The following is a 26,968-nucleotide window of genomic DNA, read 5'->3' as shown; positions in this document are numbered from 1 at the left end:
TGGCTGATTGAATATTATGGTAAGAAATAACCTTTTTGTTTTTCAAATTGAAACCTTGTACGTTGCAAGAACAAAAATAACAGTCATCTCTATGGTTTTTGGGCTCCTTCAAAACCACTGGTATTCCAAAAAGTAAGGACTGGTTTTTACGTTGAAACCATTGCCTCAGTTGTACAACACACACTGAACAAACTTTGTATGCGGCCCAAGGCTTTTCTTGATCACCTAACTTTGTACAAAAATAGGCGAAATACACTTTTTCAACAAAATCGGAAACGTTTCTTTGTTGATTTTTAACGGTATAATTACCACAAACGTAGTAGAAGCAATCTGGCGAGTTTATACATCCTCTAGTAGCCATTGTCCATTGTCCACAAAACAACTTCACAACACAAGAAAACAGTCACTACTTTATAGCACTACTAACAACAACAGGTGACCAGCACAGAGCCAAGAGGTACTGTGAACCGTAGGACAATAGCAGAAGCTCACTGCTTCGTGATGCGTGGGAATGGGCAGCGCGACAGACAGGCACTGACATGAAAATACTGCTGGTTCCTCCAAATTACTCTTTATTTTACGTAAATCCAATATAAAAACGGCAAAAAAAACAGAATTCAAACTCAGTAGAGTGCTGAAATACGAAAAAAGCTAAAATTAGACAAGCTGTTCGTGAAATAACTGAACGTGATGGAAATTTTTCTCTATTTTTCCCGAAATCAGCGTTGAAAACAGTATAAAAATCAGTTTATAAATCTGAAACAATTTTTATGTCGCAGAGCTGTTTAATTACTATGTTTTATAGGTAACATACAGCAGAATGAATTTGTCCAATATAGACGCGCAGTACCTCGGCAACATTAATAGCATCACATGTAAGTGCACTTAATCTCTGTTATTCATAAATAAATTGTCTTATATTTTTAGATCCTTTGAAAGCTTCGTAACGTCAAAACATATAAGGGATAATAAAGTCAATGAAATACCGTGGTCAAGACGGTGTGTGAGATGTTTAACACGTGTGAGAGATTCTGCATAAATGGACCATTAGAAAACTTAGTAGTCAGAATGAAGCAAAATCTCACGCATCAAGAACATTACGTAGGAATAGCATAGTACACAGAGAAGCGCAATTGAAAGTAGGAATCATTTCCCGAAACCCATCGCGTAAAATATAAGTAAAAGAAAATCACGACTAATAGCAGCCTTTCCCGAACCATTTATAATGTATCAAATCAGCTAAGAAATGTTTGATATCCAAATAAATTGCCTGGAGCAGAAATCGACAGAATTAAAACACGATAATAGTTCTGTAACTATATTTGCATAATACATCAATGCAGACCACCTCTTGAATATTTAGTGCTACTGTCTGGCGGAAAAAGCTTAATAAATTTAATTACATTAATGAAAGGAACGAAACAGCAATAAGGACATTAAATTTTATTTTTAATTTCAGGGATATTATTTGATCCTAAAAGCACAGGGTTTGTATAAACAACTATCAGATTGATGTTGCTTGATTTATGTTGTGCTCTCAGCGTATTGATAAAGTTCTAGCATAACATGGATTAAAAAAAAAAACATTTAAAACGCAAACCCTTTTGGTAAATGAGGGTAAATGAGATGGTGAAAGGGTACTGTAGTCTACTTTCATTATCATTTTATTTGATTTCCAGTGCACTTTGCATCCTACAGAACAATTCGGGTGTTTTAGTTGCTGAGTTTCATACCGGAGAAGATTGAGCTATGATTCAATCTAGCCATAACCTATTTCTTTCAACGATTTGCAAGCATCATATGACTGTCATGTTGGTTCTTTTCAGACATGCAAATGCGTCTATAACGCCATTATAAGTCTAATATGTTTTTACACTCCTGGAAATGGAAAAAAGAACACATTGACACCGGTGTGTCAGACCCACCATACTTGCTCCGGACACTGCGAGAGGGCTGTACAAGCAATGATCACACGCACGGCACAGCGGACACACCAAGAACCGCGGTGTTGGCCGTCGAATGGCGCTAGCTGCGCAGCATTTGTGCACCGCCGCCGTCAGTGTCAGCCTGTTTGCCGTGGCATACGGAGCTCCATCGCAGTCTTTAACACTGGTAGCATGCCGCGACAGCGTGGACGTGAACCGTATGTGCAGTTGACGGACTTTGAGCGAGGGCGTATAGCGGGCATGCGGGAGGCCGGGTGAACGTTCCGCCGAATTGCTCAACACGTGGGGCGTGAGGTCTCCACAGTACATCGTGTTGTCGCCAGTGGTCGGCGGAAGGTGCACGTGCCCGTCGACCTGGGACCGGACCGCAGCGACGCACGGATGCACGCCAAGACCGTAGGATCCTACGCAGTGCCTTAGGGGACCGCACCGCCACTTCCCAGCAAATTAGGGACACTGTTGCTCCTGGGGTATCGGCGAGGACCATTCGCAACCGTCTCCATGAAGCTGGGCTACGGTCCCGCACACCGTTAGGCCGTCTTCCGCTCACGCCCCAACATCGTGCAGCCCGCCTCCAGTGGTGTCGCGACAGGCGTGAATGGAGGGACGAATGGAGACGTGTCGTCTTCAGCGATGAGAGTCGCTTCTGCCTTGGTGCCAATGATGGTCGTATGCGTGTTTGGCGCTGTGCAGGTGAGCGCCACAATCAGGATTGCATACGACCGAGGCACACAGGGCCAACACCCGGCATCATGGTGTGGGGAGCGATCTCCTACACTAGCCGTACACCACTGGTGATGGTCGAGGGGACAATGAATAGTGCACGGTACATCCAAACCGTCATCGAACCCATCGTTCTACCATTCCTAGACCGGCAAGGGAACTTGCTGTTCCAACAGGACAATGCACGTCCACATGTATCCCGTGCCACCCAACGTGCTCTAGAAGGTGTAAGTCAACTACCCTGGCCAGCAAGATCTCCCGATCTGTCCCCCATTGAGCATGTTTGGGACTGGATGAAGCGTCGTCTCACGCGGTGTGCACGTCGAGCACGAACGCTGGTCCAACTGAGGCGCCAGGTGGAAATGGCATGGCAAGCCGTTCCACAGGACTACATCCAGCATCTCTACGATCGTCTCCATGGGAGAATAGCAGCCTGCATTGCTGCGAAAGGTGGATATACACTGTACTAGTGCCGACATTGTGCATGCTCTGTTGCCTGTGTCTATGTGCCTGTGGTTCTGTCAGTGTGATCATGTGATGTATCTGACCTCAGGAATGTGTCAATAAAGTTTCCCTTCCTGGGACAATGAATTCACGGTGTTCTTATTTCCATTTCCAGGAGTGTATATGCAACTCAGCTCAGGATTCTTGTCCTCCTATTCCAAAACATTCTGGCATGCGTGAGTGAATGAATGTGTGTTTCATTTTGCTGTAGGGTGGTTTCGTCTGCTGTAGAAAATCAGTGGTAGTCTTACAGAATGACCAACCCTTGTAGTTTTCAGGTAGGCAAAGATATTTGTTCCCTTTGTGTGAAAGTTACCGGTGTTAGGTTAGTGGCGGAAGCCTGATCTCTGGGCTTTCCTGGCCACGGGGTTGTGTGGGAGAAGTTTCAGTGCGACATAGGCAGTCTGCTTCCAGCTCTCCGAGGGTCTGCACCCGAAGTATCTTCGAAGAGAGAGGAGCTTTTTGTAATTCAGTCTCACTAAACTTGCACCTTGTGCAGCTTGTGGCCTCGCATTTTTCTTATAAAGATTGTTTTGCTGGGTCACAGCAAGGAACGCAAGGCTCTTGCAGACTTTCAGTTTGATTCCTAACGCACACTTTGGTCCGCAGAAGAATGTAGCACAAAGGTGTTGCATATGTTGAAGCGATCTCATGTAGGAAGTGCGCCTTCGGTTCAGTGTAAAAGTTTGTGTGTCTGCGACTGCATTTGCATACATTCAAATTTTTTACGAATCTTGATAATTTTTGGAAAATTTTGGAAATTTGTGGTAAGGTCTTATGGGATCAAACTGCAGACTTCATCTGTCCCTAAGCTTACACACTACTTAATCTAGCTTCAGGACGACACACACACCCATGCCCGAGGGAGGATTCGAACCTCCGACGGGGGAAGTCGTCCGCGCGGACCGTGACAAGACGCCCTAGACCGCTTGGCTACCACGCGCGGCCGATAATTTATGCCACTTTGTGAATTTTCTACATCTACGTGATTACTCTGCCATTCACAATAAAGTGCCTGGCAGAGGGTCCAATGACGCACCTTTAAGCTGTCTCTTTACCGTTCCACTCTCGAACGGCAAGCGGGGAAAACGAGCTCTTAAATTTTTCTGTGCGAGCCCTGATTTCTCTTATTTTATGGTGATGATCATTTCTCCCTATGTAGATGGGTGCCAACAGAATATTTTGGTAATCGGAGGAGAAAGCAAGTGATTGAAATTTCATGATAAGATCCCGTCGCAACGAAAAAGTCTTCGTTTTAATGATTGCCACTCCAATTAACGTATCATGTCAATGACACTATCTCCCCTATTTCGCGATAATACAAAACGAGCTGCCCTTCTTTGTACTTTTTCGATGTTATCCGTCAGTCCCACCTGATGCGGATCCCACGTCACACAGCAATATTCCAGAATACGGCGGACAAGGGTGGTGTAAGCAGTCTCTTTAGTAGACCTGTTAGTCCTTGTAAGTGTTCTACCAATGAATCGCAGTCTTTGGTTTCCTCTACCCACAGTATTATCTATGTGATCGTTCCAGTTTAGGTTATTTGTAATTGTAATCCCTAAGTATTTAGTTGAATTTGCAGCCCTTAGATTTGTGTGACTTACCGCGCAATCGAAATTTAACTGACTTCTTTTAGTACTCATGTGAATAACTTCACACTTTTCGTTATTCAGGGTCAATTGCCACTTTTCGCTCCATAGATATCTTATCTAAATCGTTTTGCAACTCGTTTTGATCATCTGATGACTTTACAAGACGGTAAATGACAGCATCATCTGCAAACAATCTAAGACGGCTACTCAGATTGTCTGCTATGTCGTTAATATAGATCAGGAACAATAGAGGGCCTATAACACTTCCTTGGGGAATGCCGGATATTACTTCTGTTTTACTCGATGACTTTCCGTGTACTACTAGGAATTGTGACCTTCCTGAGAGGAAACCACGAATCCAGTCGCACAAATGAGGCGATATTCCGTAAGGCACGCAGTTTGGTTAGAAGACGCTTGTGAGGAACGGTGTCGAAAGGCTTCAGGAAATCTAAAAATATGGAATCAATTTGACATCCCCTGTCGATAGCACTCATTACTTCATGAGTGTAAAGAGCTAGATGTGTTCCGCAAGAACGATTCAAATGGCTCTGAGCACTATGGGACTTAACAGCTGTGGTCATCAGTCCCCTAGAACTTAGAACTACTTAAACCTAACTAACGTAAGGACATCACACACATCCATGCCCGAGGCAGGATTCGAACCTGCGACCGCAGCAGTCGCACGGTTCCGGACTGCGCGCCTAGAACCGCGAGACCACCGCTGCCGGCCCGCAAGAAAGATATTTTCTGAAACCGTGCTGACTATGTGTCAATAAATCGTTTTCTTGGAGGTACTTCATAATGTTCGAATACAATGTATGTTCCAAAACCCTGTAGCAAATAGACGTTAGTGATATAGGCCTGTAATTCAGCGGATTACTCCTACTTCCCTTTTTGGGTATTGGTGTGACTTGAGAGGTTTTCCAGTCTTTAGGTACGGATCTTTCTGTGAGCGAGTGGTTGTATTTGATTGCTAAATATGGAGCTATTTAATCAGCATACTCAGAGAGGGACCTGTTTGGTATACAATGTGGACCGGAGGCCTTGTCTTTATTGAGTGATTTAAGCTGCTTCGTTACTCCAAGGATATCTACTTCTATGTTTCTCATCTTGGCAGTTGTTCTTGATTGGAATTCAGGAATATTTACTTCGTCTTCTTTGGTGAAGGAGTTTCGGAAAACCGTGTTTAATAACGCTGCTTTAGTGGCACTGTCATCAGTGACTTCACCGTTGTTATGGCGCAGTGAAGGTACTGATTGCGTCTTGCCACTGGTGTGCTTTATGTATGACCAGAATCTCTTTGGGTTTTCTACCAAGTTTCGTTCTGAAAATTATTAAAATCATCTCGCATTGAAGTACGCGCCATCTTTCAAACTTCTGTAAAACATTGCCAATTTTGGGGATTTTGCGTTCTTTTAAATTTGGCATGCTTTTTCGTTGGTTCTCCAACAACGATCCCACCCGTTTTGTGTACCATGGGGGATCAGTACCATCACTTCTTTATTGATGTGGTATATATCTCTCAATTGCTGTCGATGCTATCGCTTTCATTACTATATTTCCGTTGGAAACCATCCACGTGTGTTAATATTACAGTTTGTTGGCCCTCTGCCATTACCCTTTGTCTGTTCAAATGTGTCGTCTGTAAAATTTTAACTGTTTGCGACTTTGTGGTTTAATGTTACTAAAATTTGGCCAGGGTACTTAGAAATTGTGTCTCCGCTAACCATGTGAGCACTAGATTTAACTGTGAGTCGAACTTTCCTGTGGCCCCCTGCCTCTGTCTTAGAGTTTACTTATTGCTCTGATTTTGGGATATTACATGTATCCTGTCCGGATTATTCAGTTGTATTTGTGGTTTGTGATTTCGTGTTAGGCGCGTAAGCGCGTATGTGTGGCCCTCGTTGAGGCTATTTCTCCAAACCGAGGTTCAAATTTAAATGCAACTATGATATTCAGATTTACTCTTTTATTTAATCATTTCTCAACACAGCGGAACAAACGTCCTAGCTTCGTTGCATGTTCGTGTTGAGGTCGTCCTTCGATGTTCTTTGAGTATTAAACCTTTCCCATGCCCCTCTAATTACGACCACGATTCTAAATTAAGAGTCTGTTGTGACTTGTATAGCGTTTCACAAATAATCGTACATAGTTACCAGGCAACAGCAGTTATGTAGATGTCTTATATCAACGTTTTAAGGAATAAATAATTTTGTTTCAAGTCTTATCCATTGTACCGATGTTACGTCTCCTTTACCTACGCCATTCACTTTGTAGTTTCCTTGTTAGCCCATCCATAGCGTTTCCATGCACACAGGTCCAATAATTAATGTTCCCTTTTTATTTAAAACAAATTCCTTAGAATAGATCTTGTTTTCAGGAATGTTGCTGGAAACTGCTCTTATTCACAGTTCAAATTGTTCAAATGACTCTGAGCACTATGGGACTTATAATCGTATGCTTTTATAAGATCTACAGATGTTACCGGATATTCAAGCTCTCGGATTTCCTTAGATTTGCTTTAAATTTAAGACTTATCTTATCTAGCTACGAATAAAGTATTCTTTCGTCTCTGCATAGAAGTGCCTTCAAAGAGATGTAATAGATCACTGGCAAGAGGGAAATTCCCCTATGATTGTTGCGATCTGTATTATCTCTGTTTTACTGTAGGGATATATTAATGCAGATGTCCATCAAGCTGGCAGGATGTCTGTTTCACAGATTTATTTAGTTATTTTTATCAGACATGCTGTAATAGTATCATTAGAGCGGTTCCATAAATTTGAATTTTTTTCCACATATTCATTGTTATTTTTAAGTGATCTTACGATTTCTTTAATTTCCAAGAATGTTGATAGCTACGAGTTCCGTTCTCTTACTGTTGGCTGTGAAAATTTAAATTTCCTGTGGTGAGTCGCAGGTAACTAATTATTTGAAATATAATCTAATTGATAAGTGTTATTTTCCCAGCAACTGAAGTATACATTTCAGTCGTCAGCTTTAGAGATATTTTTATTTCGCTTTGGAGGATTCAACAGATTTATTTGTCTTCTTCAGAATCCTACAAAATTAGCGATATTATAAATCAGTAGACTTGGGCCACACGTGTGTGTAAAAGCAAGAAGTGTATTACAAAAACTTACTTAGTATCGGTTTAGCAGATATCAATATCTTTTTCACAGAAGCATAATGCCATGACATGTCAAAAAGTATATGTGATTACTATAACCACAGTTTGGGAAATTGATAATTTACGTAAAAGAATAGTCTAGTTGTTGCGCTAGCAGCAAGGAACATATAAAAAAGGATATAAAAGGTGTAAGTAAGGTATATAAAGAATTTACACATGTTTGGAAAACATAGCCCCTAGCTCTAACATCTAAAAATAATGGGATAATATTCTTATTTTATGAAAGATGCTACACATTCAAAAACGTATGTTTCAACGCAAGTTGATCTTTGAACAAATGTTTTGATGTTAAGTAAGAATGTTTACATATTTTTCAAGCTCTTCTAACAAGTTCATTTTGTAGCCCTTGTCAACTACGCACAAAATTTCCATGTTAAGCAAGGATGTAAGAGTAAGGGGGTGTTTCTTGATTTTGAGATATGCTACACAAGTTGACTTATACGAGTTTTCGCCGTCTTCCTTGCTGCAAGCACGATACTTGACTGTGTGCATAAACGTGATCCATTTATTGTAAATTATCAGTCTATCACTTTTTCTTTAAAATAATCACAAACATTTTTTTGACATGTTGTGGCAGTGTGCTTCTGTGAAGAAGATACTTTATCTACTTAACCAGTACTAAGTAACTCCTGTAATACATTTCTTGTACATGTTGCGTTCGTTGTTTTATTGGCCTCTTTTTCAGCAGTTGCACATATACAAGTCATGTAGGTTAATTGCCGTCTTTAGCAACTGAAAATTTACTACAGGTGTTGAATATGGCAATTAACCCATACAACACTTCTTATATAAATATATTTCCATGGTCTAATGATTTGTAATAACCCTAATTTTGCAGGCTTCTGAATAAGACAAAGTAACCTGTTCAAACCGGCAAAGCGAAATAAAAATGTCTGTGCAACAGAAAATTGAATTGTACCCTAGAATTTTGAAACATTCTGTCAGTATATACCTTCTGCATGGTCCCCAAAACGTTGTATCATCACACCGGAGATACTGCATACACACAAGGATCTAAGTACAAATAAAACGAAGTACAGTAGTGGAAATCAGCATAAAGGAATGGATATTGGCAGGAAAATTAACATCGTCGGTTGAAATCGTTGTGCAAAGTGTACTCGTATGTGCAGTTGTATGAAATCCATTATACCGGTAAATGAAGTCAAATGATATCGTATTTGATGTCTGTAGTACAGTTGTAAGGATTTCACATGCTTTTAGATATTGTAAATAATTCACATTTAGTGCACAGTAACGAAGAGGAGATTTGATGTTTATGAATTTGAGAGAAACTATCTGGAATACTTTATTATGGAGATGAAAATTCTTTGTAAACATATGTTATTGATTCTATTGAGAGAGACGAATTTTTGGAGGAACTTTGCAAGGTAACCAATACATGCCAAGAGTGAAATGTTAGTTTCTCAGAACTATTACTTGAAGGAAATCTTTGTCCTTCAAATAACTAATATAATTCATGATTAGTGTTAATTTGATCTCTTTGTTTTCGTTGAGTCACAAATAACGAAACAGGTTGGAATGCCGGTCGGGGTGGCCGAGCGGTTCTAGGCGCTACATTCTGGAACCGCGCGACCACTACGGTCGCAAGTTCTAATCCTGCCTCTGGCATGGATGTGTGTGATGTCCTTAGGTTAGTTAGGTTTAAGTAGTTCTAAGTTCTAGGGGACTGATGACCTCAGCAATTAAGTCCCATAGTGCTCGGAGCCATTTGAACCAGGTTGGAATGTCTGTAATGTTTGTAATGAGAGGATTTTATAATCGTTAGTGCCATCTTATGTTGTACAGACTTTTTTTGACGATAATCAGACTTTAATTTCTGAAAAACGACGTTGTTTAAAGTAAAACCCTCCTCCATCAATGTTAGTAAAATTTTAAGATTTTGTCGTATGTGCATTGCACCTGACACTACATTAAGCTACAGATTGTTTGTGACAAGCAAAAAACTAATTTTGTAGTTAGTAGACTATTTACCTTTAGCTGCTGCATCTGCTGATTTCTATTTGCTTTCGAGAATGTCAGTATACCAGGTACAAAATAATATGCAGAGGATTAGATAGTTAGTGCAAATTTCACTTTGCATTCTTATGAGGAAACAGTTTGTACTCACAATTATCAGGTGTTGTGCTGAGCAAGCAGATTAATTTACGGTGAACAGTGTAGGTAATCTCAAGCATTTATTTTTCTTCTGAACAGAGCAACATTTTATTTTTGTGTACATTTCAAGTCAGAAATTGAACTTCATGTTACACAGCTTTCATAATGTACTTCAGTACTGAGTTAAAGTTACATAGTTTTCACCAAGTACACAGTTAGCTTCTTTTGGCACTGAACTAGATTTGTTTTAATTATTTCAAATTCCTTGTTTCACTTAGATTAATGTTTTGTTTGACGACACTTTCCAAATGCACAACACATGGCCAACCAAGAGACAGTATTGTTCAGTAGAGGAGAAAGTTTTTGAAAAAACCAATATTCAATATTTTCATATACAGATCAAGTTTTGTAGGAAGCTTACACAAGACATGAGCGATTCAGGTGTTAGAGGGTGGAACTCGGTATAAAGGCAGTAGCCTCTGTGCCATGTTAGTACGAGGTGCATTCAAGTTCTAAGGCCTCCGATTTTTTTTCTAATTAACTACTCACCCGAAATCGATGAAACTGGCGTTACTTCTCGACGTAATCGCCCTGCAGACGTACACATTTTGCACAACGATGACGCTATGATTCCATGGCAGCGGCGAAGGTTTCTTTAGGAGTCTGTTATGACCACTGGAAAATCGCTGAGGCAATAGCAGCACGGCTGGTGAATGTGCGGCCACGGAGAGTGTCTTTCATTGTTGGAAAAAGCCAAAAGTCACTAGGAGCCACGTCAGGTTAGTAGGGAGCATGATGCATCACTTCAAAGTTGTTATCACGAAGAAACTGTTGCGTAACGTTAGCTCGATGTGCGGGTGCGTTGTCTTGGTGAAACAGCACACGCGCAGCCCTTCCCGGACGTTTTTGTTGCAGTGTAGGAAGGAATTTGTTCTTCAAAACGTTTTCGTAGGATACACCTGTTACCGTAGTGTCCTTTGGAACGCAATGGGTAAGGATTACGCCCTCGCTGTCCCAGAACATGGACACCATCATTTTTTCAGCACTGGCGGTTACTCAAAAATTTTTTGGTGGCGGTGAATCTGTGTGCTTCCACTGAGCTGACTGGCGCTTTGTTTCTTGATTGAAAAATGGCGTCCACGTCTCATCCATTGTCACAACCGACGAAAAGAAAGTCCCATTCATGCTGTCGTTGCGCGTCAACATTGCTTGGCAACATGCCACACGGGCAGCCATGTGGTCGTCCGTCAGCGTTCGTGGCACCCACCTGGATGATACGTTGCGCATTTTCAGGTCGTCATGCAGGATTGTGTGCACAGAACCCACAGAAATGCCAACTCTGGAGGCGATCTGTTCAACAGTCATTCGGCGATCCCCCAAAACAATTCTCTCCACTTTCTCGATCATGTCGTCAGTCCGGCTTGTGCGAGCCCGAGGTTGTTTCGGTTTGTTGTCAGACGATGCTCTGCCTTCATTAAACTGTCGCACCCACGAACGCACTTTCGACACATCTATAACTCCATCACCACATGTCTCCTTCAACTGTCGATGAATTTCAATTGGTTTCACACCACGCAAATTCAGAAAACGAAGTAAGGAAAACGTCGCCGTTTTAAGTATTTAAAACAGTTCTCATTCTCGCCGCTGGCGGTAAAATTCCATTAGCCGTAGGTGCTGCCATCTCTGGGCGTATTGACAATGAACGCGACCTCAATTTAAAACAATGCGCATGTTTCTATCTCTTTCCAGTCCGGAGAAAAAAAATCAGAGGCCTTAGAACTTGAGAGCACCTCGTATGTGCGTACATGCCTTTACTGCAGATAGAAAACAGACACGAACTGTGACAGTGTCTGCTGTGTACATTAACAGCGGAGAAGTTACCACCCGGAGAAAGAGCAAAAACTGATACGTACAAGGAATTGGAACTCTCAAAACGTCGAATTGTCAAGAAGCTGAACTGTTCAGGTACAGTGATTGGTAATTTAGTTAGACTGGGAGCACGATACGGAGAGAACGGAAGATACGGGCAAAGTAGAAAATTATCTCAAGCATAGAAAGTGTAACATTTACACAAAACGAGGGCTACATGTTGTTATTCTTCTTAATTTGTTGCTGGTCTGCTGTTGCCAGTAGTTAGACGTGGACGACAAATTTTGTCACATGGAAAACATTTTGCATTCGAGAAACGACTGCAGAAGCCCGATCTAACACCCAAACATGAACATGTTAGATTGGAAGTTGCTGAAAATCGTATGTCATGGATTTCGTGATAGGATGAGAAGAAGTTTAATTTAGATGGACCGGGTGGACTTCAGTATTATTGGCATGATCTAAGAACAGAGCAGCAGGTCAGGATGAGCAGAAATTTTGGCAGTGGAAGTGTTACGGTTTGGGCTGACTTCTGCGCTTGGCTGAACACTGGTTTTAAAATAAAGATATCATCGTCTTGCCCTGGCCTGCATGTAGCCTGGATTCGAACGCTTCGGGAAACCTTTGGAGAATACTTGCAAGGCGTGTTTATCGCAATGGAAGGCAATTTGAGGCAGTAGATGGCCTGAAAAAAGTTACACGACAAGAGCGGGATACAAGTTCACTGTAAGAACTACTAGCTGTAACAAAGTCGATGCCGAAGATAAATTTTGAGGTAATTAGTAAGAACGGAGGTTGTACAAAGTACTAGTAATGAATAGCACAAGAGGACAGCGAATGCCTTTATACTGGTCTTCACCCAGAAATAAAAAAAAAAAAACGGCTTATTCTGTTCCAGAATGACATTTTCACTCTGCAGTGGAGTATGCGCTGATATGAAACCTCCTGGCAGATTAAAACTGTGTGCCGGACCGAGACTCGAACTCGCGACCTTTGCCTTTCGCGAGTTCGAGTCTTGGTACGGCACACAGTTTTAATCTGCCAGGAAGTTTCATATCAGCGCACACCCCGCTGCAGAGAGAAAATCTCGTTCTAGAAACATCCCTCAGGCTGTGGCTAAGCCATGTCTCCGCAGTATCCTTTCTTTCAGGAATGCTAGTTCTGCAAGGTTCGCAGGAGAGCTTATGTAAAGTTTGGAAGGTAGGAGACGTACTGGCGGAATTAAAGCTGTGAGGACGACTGGTGAGTCGTGCTTGGGTAGCTCAGTTGATTGCGCACTTGCCCGCGAAAGGCAAAGGTCCCGAGTTTGAGTTTTGATCCGGCACACAGTATTAATCTGCCACGAAATTTTGCCTTATTGTGTTACTCGTGTTATGAAAGAAATTATGTAATTCCGTCATGATTGTTTATGTCTTATATTCAACTATTGTTTTCATTGTAATTTCGAAACATGTATGCTTCAGGCATTGCACTACTATTGTACTGGAATCCCGCTTTTATATTGATTTCCACTACAGTAGTATTTATTTCCTTCAACGCACGTTTCGCGACTTTTATTTTTATATCCATTAACTCGGCAGGAAGTCTTCATCACTGACGTGAAGGCGATATGTCCTATAGTATTTTAGCAAAATACTGCATCTGTGCTACTCGCCTTTAAAATTACAGCACCATGAAGGCGGCGAGCAACAAACGTCAGTTTGGTTTGATTTTCACTTGTAACCTTCACACCTCGTCATGTATAAGCAGAAATTGGCCGTGATTATGAGCACCTAATTTGTCTGGAAGGTATTGAGTCCGTAGATAATTGACTGAAACGAAAGGGAAAAGCGTAAAACTGATCGTTAAAACGACAGTCTTATACACTGCCGTAATAACGACTGGGTGCAGATGCATGTAATTACAAACATTTACCTTGATTAGTTACTCGAATTTATCATTAATGAAAAACTCCAATTTAATGACGTTTTGATTACGTAACAAAATAACACGATCGCCAGTCGAAAGGCGAACAATTTATTTCTGAATCGATTGGTTATAATTGGATTTATGTAATAATCAGTAACACATGTATAGGCGAAGTCGGTCGTTACGTAGGTTGTGGTTGAATTGCATATTTAAGCCATCGATATAGTAGTCAAATCCAAGTACATATTCGAAACTTTAGAAACCTTTATAGAACTTATGTATGAAATTAAAACTGAATGAAACAAGACCTGCATACATATTCTGCAAGCCACCGTATGGTGCATGGTGGAATGTACCTTGTACCAATATTACTCGTTTCATTTTCTATTCCACTCACAAGCGACTGTCTATATGCCTTAGTGCGTGCCCCAAATTCTCTTATGTTTATCGTACTTAGTTTAAATGTACGTTGGCGGCAGTGGGGTCGTTCTACAGTCAGCAGTAATGTGATGAAGTTGTTATCGACAGTTACTCGGTCCTCCATTATCTCTGCTGTCATTCGGTCTGTGAGGTAAATCATGTTGTGCCAGAGTTAGCATTTCTTAGACTGTCTACAAAAGAATTAAATTCTTGTGGCGAATCGTCACTTACTTGTATAGTTCTGCTCAGTTCATGGCAGTTTTTCACAGACTCAGAAATCTCATTTGTGATGTCTGCTCGTCGCATAAGATGTTTCGTTTGCGTCAACCACTTGTATAACCACTGCCGTAAAAGTTTCGCAACCACCACTTAAAAAAGAAATTATTTATTGTGTCGTTTTTCTTTGAAAATGTTCTTCGAATTTTTGCACTTCGCGAGTTTGCGATCGATTTTACGATCAGTGTCGTGAGTTACGTTACAGCTGACTTACTAGATACTTTTTCAGTAGGTTTATTATCTATAGCTATGTTATGGTTCTAATTGTACTGTAATAAGCCGGCCGGATCGGCCGAGCGGTTAGAGGTGCTTCAGACTGGAACCGCGCGGCCGCTACGGTCGCAGATTCGAATCCTGCCTCGGGCATGGATGTGTGTGATGTCCTTAGGTTAGTTATGTTTAAGTAGTTCTAAGTTCTAGGGGACTGATGAACTCAGATGTTAAGTCCCATAGTGCTCAGAGGCATTTGAACCATTTTTTTTTTTTACTGTAATAATATATTCATAGTACATAGTTTTCGTACAAGTATGTAAAAATACTTTCAGAAAAAAATATATATATATATACCGATAAATCTATCTTTATTTCTTTGTACTACTTTTTGAGCTCTTGCAGCCTAACGTTAAGAAGAAGCATCAAAAAGTCCAATTATTCATATTTTTAGCATGATGCTTGGTACTAGAGGTTCATGGAATTAAAATAATATTTCATAAGCGATGGTCGAAGTTTTCTGTTCTTGTAGTCAGTTGATTTACAGTCACAGTGTTCTACAAGAGCCATAAGGTACAAGTTTAAGATACTGATGGGCCACTGCCCACTTCGGGATTTAATACCGTTTGGCGACGTTGCAGGCGCATGTGGCGCTAAGAACACAAGCGGAGCACGGACAAAAGGGGAACCGCTCTAGCGACGATAGACACCACGGGCAGCAACATCTGCAGACATTAGTGACTTTGACAAAGGACACATTTGAGAAAGAAAGGAGTTACAGACAGCGGCTGCGAGTGAGCAATGATTTAAATCAAAGGAGTAAGTTGATAATTTGTGCTGGACAGGGATTCGAACGTGGGACGCGCTGATCACTGCTCAATCTGCACGCAGTGGTCAGGGCAGCTGCACGGACTACCTACCATGCCTCCCATCAGACCCAAATTCTCAACTTATTCGCACATTACTAATATAGTGCCCCTTGCCAATAGTACTCAATACACGTGGCATTACGCCGATTATCGGAAGAGTTCGAGCCTGAACTGGAATCCCACTGAAGAGATCATTGGCCGTCCTCGCCTTAAACACTACTGGCCATTAAAATTTGCTACACCAAGAAGAAATGCAGATGATAAACGGGTATTCATTGGAGAAATATATTGCACTAGAACTGACATGTGAGTACATTTTCACGCAATTTGGGTGCATAGATCCTGAGAAATCAGTACCCAGAACAACCACCTATGGCCGTAATAACCGCGTCGATACGCCTGGGCATTGAGTCAAACAGTGCTTGGATGGCGTGTAAGGGTACAGCTGTTCATGCAGCTTCAACACAATACCACAGTTCATCAGGAGTAGTGACTGGCGTATTGTGACGAGCCAGTTTCTCGGCCACCATTGACCACATGTTTTCAGTTGGTGAGAGATCTGGAGAATGGGCTGCTCAGGGCAGCAGTCGAACATTTTCTGTATCCACAAAGGCCCGTACAGGACCTGCAACATGCGGTCGTGTATTAGCCTGCTGAAATGTAGGGTTTCGCAGGGATCGAATGAAGGGTAGAGCCAAGGTTCGTAACACATCAGAAATGTAACGTCCACTGTTCAAAGTGCCGTCAATGCGAACAAGAGGTGACCGAGACGTAAACCAATGGCACCCCATTCCATCACGCCGGATGATACGCCAATATGGGGATGACGAATACAGCTTCCACTGTGCATTCACCGCAATATCGCCGTACACGGATGCGACCATCATGATGCTGTAAAAAGAACCTGGGTTCATGCTAAAAAATGACGTTTTGCCATTCGTGCACCCAGGTTCGTCGTTGAGTACACCATCGTAGGCGTTCCTGTCTGTGATGCAGCGTCAAGGGTAACCGCAGCCATGGTGTCCGAACTGATCGTCCAGGATGGTGCAAACGTCCCCATCTGTTGACTCAGGAATGGAGACGTGGCTGCACGATCCGTTACAGCCATGCGGATAAGATACCTGTCATCTCGACTGCTAGTAATACGAGGCCGTTGGGATACAGCACGGCGTTCCGTATTACCCTCCTGAACCCACCGATTCCATATTCTGCTAAAAGTCATAGGATCTCGACCAACGCGAGCAGCAATGTCGCGATACGATAAACCGCATTCGCGATAGGCTACAATCCGATCTTTATCAAAGTCGGAAACGTGATGGCACGCGTATCTCCTCCTTACACGAGGCATCACAACAACGTTTCGCCAGGCAACGCCGGTCAACTGCTGTTTGTGTATGAGAAATCGGTTGCAATCTTTCCTCATGTCAGCACGTTGTAGGTGTCACCACCTCCGGCAACCTTGTGTGACTGCTCTGAAAAGCTAATCGTTTGCATACCACAGCGTCTTCTTCCCGTCGGTTAAATTTCGCTTCTGTAGCACGTCATCTTCGTGATGTAGCAATTTTAATGGCCGGAAGTGTACATATGTGGTGTCTTCTTTCGAAATGCTTGCCCGCTCTGTAAAACTGAACAGGGGATGACCTGTGGCAGACTCGACGACAGAGTGAAATGTTGATTTAGGGACAAGTGTTGAAAGGTTTGTGTAAGGAGAAAGCCACCTGCTTTGCATGATATAGCAACGTTTTATAGATCAACGTGTTTGTACTATAGAAGATGTTACAGATACATATTGTCTGTCTCCTATATTACAAGCAAGTTTTATTTATAAAAAATACACTGAAGAGGCAAACAAACTGGTACACCTGTCTAATATCGTGTAGGGCCCCCGCGAGCACGCAGAAATGCCACAATACGACGTGGCATGGGTTTGACTAATGTAGTGCTGGAGGAAACTGACAGCATGAACCCTGCAGGTCTGTCAATAAATCCGTAGGAGTACCAGGAAGTGGAGATCTCTTCTGAACATCAAGTTGCAAGTCATCCTAGATATGCTCAATAATGTTCATGTCTGGGGAGTTTGGTGGCCAACGGAAGTGTTTAAAATCAGAAGAGTGCTCCTGGAGCGACTCTGCAGCAATTGTGGATATGTGAAGTGTCGCATTGTCCTGCTGGAATTGCCCACGTCCGTCGGAATTCACAATTGACACGAAGGGATCCAGGTGATCAGACAGAATGCTTACATACGTGTCGTATCTAGACGTATCAAGCGTCTGATATCACTCCAACTTCACACGCCCCACACTATCTGGAACAGTCCCCTGCTGACATGCAGGTCCATGTGTTCATGAAGTTGTCTCCATTCCCATGATTATGCGTCTTTATTCTGTGTTAGTTTTATTCTTGACATGGGCAACTTTTTGCCCACAAAATAATTTAGTGTTTGTTCTAAGGAAGATACCCTTATTTGCATCGATATCTGGGTAAACTAAAAGAAAAAAAATTGCCTTGCAACTAAAGACGGAATTTCTAATTGTCTGAATAATTCACGGTTGCTGAAGCGCTGCATTATGTTAAAGACTTGTAAATATGCAGCAATTTGTGGAAAGGTTGCCCATCTGTCACGTTGAACGATTCTCTTTATTCGTAGTTGGTCCCATTCTTGCAGGATCTTTTTTCTGCTGCAGCGATGTCGGAGATTCGATGTTTTACGAGATTCGTGATATTCACGTTACACTCGTGAAATGGTCGTACGGGAAAATTTCCACTTCATCGCTACCTCGGAGATGCTTGCCCCATCGCTCGTATGTTGAAACTCTTGATCTTTGGTAATCTGCCATTGTAGTAGCAGTAATCGATCTAACAAGTGCACCAGACACTTGGTATCTTACATTGGCGTTGCTGACCGGAGCGCCGTATTATGCCCGTTTAGGTATCTTTATAGTTGAGTACGTATGCTAATACCAGTTTCTTTGGCACTACATTGTAGTTAGTCTTCTGTATATGCATTGTATCGAATTAGAATAAAGTATCAACTTACTGAGACATAATTTTCCACAGCTCGTTTTTATCAGTCATTCGTATAACAGATCGACTGCAAGGACTTTAACTCCCATAGCTATATCTGAAAAGCTTGGACATGTGAAAGGGTACATAGAGTATTAAGGAAAGCATTGTTGAGTAAAGTAGCACGCGATAGGGAGAACAGCACGAGTGGGGAGAGCAGATCGTAGTGGAGTCTTGGGTGAGATGTGACGGCGATCGGTTGGCTTAGTCGAGGAGCTCTGGGTTTCCTTTTGAAGATGAGAAATTATGAGAGGTTTAGAACAGCTAAGAATTAGTTCTAGAGAAAGGAGACGATTTATCAGTCATATGTCCATGGTGTTAGCAAGTTCCATCCACTTCGAAAGTTTCTAGTTATTTTTCTAAACTCGTGCTTGTAAGTATCAGTTTGGTGTCTGAAAAATTTCTAAAACTTATTTTCATACGTAAATCTCAATCTAGGGCAACAGAAATATGTGAAAAATTAATTTTGAAGGTAAATATATGAACCCACGTCACACGATGCGAAATCAACGCTAGCCGGCACAGCAAACAATTCGTCTGCGAGAAAGCAAACCGTATCCAATGAAATTTACATACATTATTTGACTGCAAAACAAATGAGACACATTGAAGTGTTGGCCCTGAATACCGTGGGGGACACACATGGCGGGAGCGCAGAGAGCGCGGTTCCCACCCCTTGCGGGGCCGTCCGCTTTGCCACCCGCGCCGCCCACGCCACCAAGTTCGCACAGTATTCGTTCGTATCTTTCGTCAGTCGACTCGACTGAATCGAGTTATTTAGTAGTTGTACTTTCACCCGTACCACGCGCATCCGCTTCATCTTGTTTCGTACGTTTCTGCCTGGCCCTTAGATGTTGTTGTTGTTGTTGTTGTTGATGTTGTTGTGGTCTTCAGTCTTGAGACTGGTTTGATGCAGTCCTCCATGCTACTCTATCCTGTGCAAGCTGCTTCATCTCCCAGTACCTACTGCTACCTACATCCTTCTGAATCTCCTTAGTGTATTCATCTCTTGGTCTCCCTCTACGATTTTTATCCTCCACGCTGCCCTCCAATACTAAATTGGTGATCCCTTGATGCCTCAGAACATGCCCTATCAACCGATCCCTTCTTCTAGTGAAGTTGTGCCACAAACCCCTCTTCTCCCCAATTCTATTCAATACCTCCTCATTAGTTATGTGATCTACCCATCTAATCTTCAGCATTCTTCTGTAGCACCACATTTCGAAAGCTTCTATTCTCTTCTTGTCCAAGCTATTTATCGTCCATGTTTCACTTCCGTTCATGGCTACACTCAATACAAATACTTTCAGAAACGACTTCTTGACACTTAAATCGTGTCTGATGTTAGCAACTTTCTGTTCTTCAGAAACGCTTTCCTTGCCATTGCCAGTCTAAATTTTATATCCTCTCTACTTCGACCATCATCAGTTATTTTGCTCCCCAAATAGCAAAACTGCTTTACTACTTGTCTCATTTCCTAATCTAATTCCCTCAACATCACCCCGACTTAATTCGACTCCATTCCATTATCCTCGTTTTGCTTTTGTTGATGTCCATCTTATATCCTCCTTTCAAAACACTGTCCATTCCGTTCAACTGCTCTTTCAAGTACTTTGCTGTCTCCGACAGAATTACAGTGTCATCGGCGAACCTCAGTTCTTTATACACTCCTGGAAATGGAAAAAGAACACATTGACACCGGTGTGTCAGACCCACCATACTTGCTCCGGAGACTGCGAGAGGGCTGTACAAGCAATGATCACACGCACGGCACAGCGGACACACCAGGAACCGCGGTGTTGGCCGTCGAATGGCGCTAGCTGCGTAGCATTTGTGCACCGCCGCTGTCAGTGTCAGCCAGTTTGCCGTGGCATACGGAGCTCCATCGCAGTCTTTAACACTGGTAGCATGCCGCGACAGCGTGGACGTGAACCGTATGTGCCGTTGACGGACTTTGAGCGAGGGCGTATAGTGGGCATGCGGGAGGCCGGGTGGACGTACCGCCGAATTGCTCAACACGTGGGGCGTGAGGTCTCCACAGTACATCGTGTTGTCGCCAGTTGTCGGCGGAAGATGCACGTGCCCGTCGACCTGGGACCGGACCGCAGCGACGCACGGATGCACGCCAAGACCGTAGGATCCTACGCAGTGCCGTAGGGGACCGCACCGCCACTTCCCAGCAAATTAGGGACACTGTTGCTCCTGGGGTATCGGCGAGGACCATTCGCAACCGTCTCCATGAAGCTGGGCTACGGTCCCGCACACCGTTAGGCCGTCTTCCGCTCACGCCCCAACATCGTGCAGCCCGCCTCCAGTGGTGTCGCGACAGGCGTGAATGGAGGGACGAATGGAGACGTGTCGTCTTCAGCGATGAGAGTCGCTTCTGCCTTGGTGCCAATGATGGTCGTATGCGTGTTTGGCGCTGTGCAGGTGAGCGCCACAATCAGGATTGCATACGACCGAGGCACACAGGGCCAACACCCGGCATCATGGTGTGGGGAGCGATCTCCTACACTAGCCGTACACCACTGGTGATGGTCGAGGGGACAATGAATAGTGCACGGTACATCCAAACCGTCATCGAACCCATCGTTCTACGATTCCTAGACCGGCAAGGGAACTTGCTGTTCCAACAGGACAATGCACGTCCGCATGTATCCCGTGCCACCCAACGTGCTCTAGGAGCTGTAAGTCAACTACCCTGGCCAGCAAGATCTCCGGATCTGTCCCCCATTGAGCATGTTTGGGACTGGATGAAGCGTCGTCTCACGCGGTCTGCACGTCCAGCACGAACGCTGGTCCAACTGTGGCGCCAGGTGGAAATGGCATGGCAAGCCGTTCCACAGGACTACATCCAGCATCTCTACGATCGTCTCCATGGGAGAATAGCAGCCTGCATTGCTGCGAAAGGTGGATGTACACTGTACTAGTGCCGACATTGTGCATGCTCTGTTGCCTGTGTCTATGTGCCTGTGGTTCTGTCAGTGTGATCATGTGATGTATCTGACCCCAGGAATGTGTCAATAAAGTTTCCCCTTCCTGGGACAATGAATTCACGGTGTTCTTATTTCAATTTCCAGGAGTGTATCTTCTTCATGCATTTTAATTCCAACTCCAATTTTTTTCTTTTGTTTCCTTTACTGCTTGCTCAATATACAGATTGAATAACATCGGGGGGAGGCTACAACCCTGTCTCACTTCCTTCCCCACCACTGCTTCTCATTCATGTCCCTCGACTCTTATAACTGCCATCTGGTTTCTGTACAAATTGTAAATAGCCTTTCGCTCCCTGTATTTTACCCCTGCCACTTTCAGAATTTAAAAGAGAGTATTCTAGTCCCAAACCGATGTTTCCCGAGGTCGGCTTCTACCAGTTTTTCCATTCGTCTGTAAAGAATTCGCTTTAGTATTTTGCAGCCGTGACTTATTAAACTGATAGTTCGGTAGTTTTCACATCTGTCAACACCTGCTTACTTTGGGATTGGAATACGTAGCTAACACATACCTACGAGAGAAGTTGCGACCATTCTAGTGACCTCGATAAGTTATTCTGGCATTTGTAAGAGAAAAGTAGCGAATATTTTACTGTTTTCTTGTACAGAGAACCTTGGATACTTGATTGTGATTCTGTTTTGCAAGCGCTGTCTGTTTGTCCAAGATATGATTATCCTACTTTGCACACGCTGTACAAAATATTTGCTTGTCTACCTGCATCTATTGATACAGAAGAAAGAACTGCTGCATACAAAGACATGGCTGTAACATGCGATATGATGAACTTTATGATGGAAGAGTAATGCCATCGTGGGAGTATGCATTTGGGGTCTCTATCTGGTGTGTTTGTATGTGTGTGTTATTACTGGAAAAAAGGCTAGTGCTCTGAAGCTAATTTTAATGCTGTTTTCTGTTAAGTGGTCAGTGCTCCACGCATCGACCCACCTAGAATTTGTCATTTAAGGAAGCGAACCACAACTGTAACTTTTTATACCATAAGATGGCAATGTCTTGTATATGTGTATAATCAGTTTAAATAAAACTTTCTTAAACTTTGCATGTGACTTGATTATTTTTTAGTACGGTAAAGGTAGCTGAAGATATCCTTAGTGCCTCCCCGTTCAAGTTTTTCTGTGTCGGCCACTGCCTGAACATAGCTAATGTTTATCTTAGTGTTGTAAACAACAGCTGTTATTGTAACTATGGAGCAAATAAACATAAAAGTTAACGCATCTGACTTTTTGATAAAACTGCTTGGAAGTTCACAAGATAGCACGTTACTGAAATCTTCTATTGGTATTAAGCCTCTGAACTGATGTTATTTTCACAAATCACCCTGAAAATCACTGTACCTCACATTGGACATAAACTTTGATAATAATTAAATGTGTTGGCATACTTGTGCTCACGGAACGTTCGTCCGCTCTGCAAGCTGTCACTGCTACGATAATGATGACTATCAAAAATCAAATATCATTTGCCTTTCTTGCGATGTGTAAAGCAAGACGGTAACTTACCAATTTTCAGAAAATACTACTCAGTACACAACTCGCAATGCGAATATGCTAAAAGACTCATGAAAGTAAATGAAGATGGGGAACTAATCTTAACGACTGATAAATGAGAACACGACTCCAAGTTTAACTATGGTTCGTTAAGCCATGACAACAATATAATTTTTCATAAAGTTCTTTCACCTAGACGAGTTAGTGCATATTCCTTAATAACTTTTCCGTGTACAATTACTTTCTTTGACACTTGTTTCAACTTTAAAACAAAACCATATGTTGCATTATAAGATTTCTACAGTAAACTTCAAGCAAACGCAATGTTCTAGCAATACAGTAAAAAAAATATGAAAAAGACTGGAGTGCCTCAAAAACTGGCTTTTGACATTTATCCATTAATGTAATCTCACATTCTTTCCTCAAAACATACTAGTACAAAATCCTATCTGAGGATGAGTACATTTATCAAATTCGCAACTTAATTCACATTTGTGGCCAAAACTATCTGAAAAACATCACGGCAAATAGGACAGTCTACCTTCGACTTCGGTTCGTTAAAATGAGATTTGGTTTTAATAATTCAAAAGTAGACGAGATAGTAGTTTTATCAATAATGGTTAGTGTCTGTAACAGGGTTAACAAGAATAAGTAATTTTGCACAAGAAGTTTTAATGTTAGATTTGTAATTTTCTGAAAACTGAATAAGTTCTGATTTCATTTCATTTTTCATTTCTAATGTTTTTCTCCCTTTTCTTAAACGACATACATTTTCAGTGCAAAGACTATAAAGGGCATTGTTAGCAAATGAACAGAACGACGAGTGGATAGTGTGATGTCTTTGTTGAGAAGAGGTAAATTATAGAACGCAGCGCAGTGCATTTTTCTTTCGGCTTATTATGTAGCAACAGCGCTGTCTCTGGCAGCTACACGAGTACGTAACAGAACCGGTCGTTCGTTGCAAGTAAGACATTATCAGGCACTAATTACAGAACTCGTTTGGAACACATTCTCGACACGTAACATTTATCCACTGTGAATGTGAATTTCTGCGACAAGTTTAGCTTAATGTAATACCGATTATGTTTAAAGTTGTATTCATTTGAAATTTACAAATTAAATATTTTTCATTTTACTAGATATGTTCTGCAATTTCCCATTATTAATCTTTTTCGTTAGATAGTTTCAGCGCTTTGGAGCATACAGTTCTGTGTACATTGATGAACGTGGGACACAGTAGCAATTGACTCCTGTGTGTTCCAAGTTAACGAGACGACATCTTCAGTATGTTAGCAGTGGACACAGGAAGATGGCGGCTGGTCCGTGCATCAATGGAAACGTGTCGCTTAGTCGGATAAGTCTCGTTTCTTGTTCAACCAGATTGATGATCAAGGGGGGTATGCCGTCATCTAGGGAAATGGCTGCTCGATAGGTACACCGTATCACTGACCACCGTATTTGCCTCATTTTAATCTGATTGGACGCATCTTTGACGCTATTAGGCGCTAGGTCCGCGCCCACGTGCCACCGACCCATATTTATGAGAAATGCGGGACCTGAGCGTGAACGTCTGGGGCCAGATACCCCCGGAAACCTACCAACGTAGAATCGTTTCCGTATTGCGTTCAAGAAGTGGATCAACACGCTGTTAAGCAGGTAGTCGTAATTTTTTGGCTCGCCAGTGGAGGTTTACAGTTGGCCAGCAGACTGCTGTTCGGAATGTAATGTCCAATACCTCGCCAAACGGAAATGACAGTGAAAATCTGATGAGGGTTTGTACCTGTGTATTGGGTAGGGTCTCTAGCGTGCTTGTAGATCGTGAAAATTTCACAACCAGGTGATCGTCAAAATCTTCAGATTTTACCCACATTTGAGGCGGCAATAAAACTGAGATTGTTTTCAGGAGGTGGTGCCCCACAGCTCACATTCATTTTAAAAATATACTACAGCCTTTAGCTGCTGATAAGATACTTTACTTGTATAACCAGTTTCAGTCGTCTGACCATCAACATTTTGGTAAAAGTATTCGGATCGTCATGTTAGGAAAAACGTAAAATTGTTTATCATCAGGTGATAAAAACATGAACAATACACTGCCACCATATCGTGACACTGTGAACACTTTTATGAACCTGACAATGGTCAGACTACTGAAAGTACACTACTGGCCATTAAAATTGCTACACTGACAAGGATTGCAGATGATAAACAGGTATTAATTGTACAAATATATTATACTAGCACTGACATGTGATTACATTTTCACGCAATTTGGGTGCATAGATCCTGAGAAATCAATACCCCGAACAACCACCTCTGGCCGTAATAACGGCCTTCACGCGCCTGGGCATTAAGTCAAACAGAGCTTGGATGGCTTGTACAGGTACAGCTGCCCATGCAGCTTCAACACGATACCACAGTTCATCAAGAGTAGTGACTGGCGTATTGTGACGAACCAGTTGCTCGGCCACCATTGACCAGACGTTTTCAATTGGTGAAGGATCTGGAGAATGTGCTGTCCACGGCAGCAGTCGAACATTTTCTGTATCCAGAAAGGCCCGTACGGGACCTGCAACATACGGTCGTGCATTATCCTGCTGAAATGTAGGGTTTCGAGGGATCAAATGAAGATTAGAGCCAAGGTTCGTAACACATCAGAAATGTAGTACACCATCACAGGCGCTCCTGTCTGTGATGCAGCGTCAAGGGTAACCGCAGCCATGGTCTCCGATCTGATAGTCCATGCTGCTGCAAAGGTTGACGAACTGTTCGTGCAGATGTTTGTTGTCCTGCAAACGTCCCCATCTGTTGACTCAGGTATCTAGGCGTGGCTGCACGATCTGTTACAGCCATGCGGATTAGATGCCTGTCATCTCGACTGCTAGTGATACGAGGCCGTTGGGATCTAGCACGGCGTTCCGTATTACCCTCCTGAACCCACTGATTCCATATTCTGTTAACAGTCATTGGATCTCGACCAACCCGAGCAGCAATGTCGCGATACGATAAACCGGAATCGCGAGAGGCTACAATCCGACCTTTATTAAAGTCGGAATTCTCCTCCTTAGACGAGGCATCACAACAACGTTTCACCGGGCAACGCCGGTCAACTGCTGTCTGTGTATGAGACATCGGTTGGAAACTTTCCTCATGTCAGCAATTTGTAGGTGTCGTCACCGGCGCCAACCTTGTGTGAATGCTCTGAAAAGCTAATCATTTGCATACCACAGTATCTTATTCCTGTCGGTTAAATAACGACGTATCGGCGATATATTTACCTCAACGTATTGATGTATCGATATCGAAATGACAATATCGAGAGCCGATATTTTTATTTTATATTTTTTTCACAATTTTCGGTAAATATTTGAAATTACGTCTTGAAATTCCAGTCGAACATACTTGTACTTCGAGTGAGTGAAGGAGTCTTACTATTTTTTGAGCTTTCATCACGTCCACACTTTCTCTTTGAAGCAAATACAGGTGGCACAAACAAGTAATCCGAATGAACCGGGGGGAGGGGTGAGGGAGGGAGGAGCGGCGGTGTGAATGGAGTAAGATTCGCGATGTGAAGAAATAGCACGCTGGTTACGTTAAAGAGAAGAAATGTTTAACGCATTTATAGTGCTATTTCTTCACATCAGCGTCCTTCAAAAACAGTCGCTGAAAATATTGAAAATAAAAAATGTAAATGAGAAGACTGGTCGGAGACGTGTGAGGGGCAATGCTGATGTAATCGGTGCTCGACGCTACCAACAGAAAGTGTGATTTTTAACTTTAC

This window comes from Schistocerca gregaria, chromosome 2, assembly GCF_023897955.1.
Source record: "Schistocerca gregaria isolate iqSchGreg1 chromosome 2, iqSchGreg1.2, whole genome shotgun sequence".
Lineage (NCBI taxonomy): Eukaryota > Metazoa > Arthropoda > Insecta > Orthoptera > Acrididae > Schistocerca > Schistocerca gregaria.
This window is presented reverse-complemented; position numbering follows the sequence as displayed.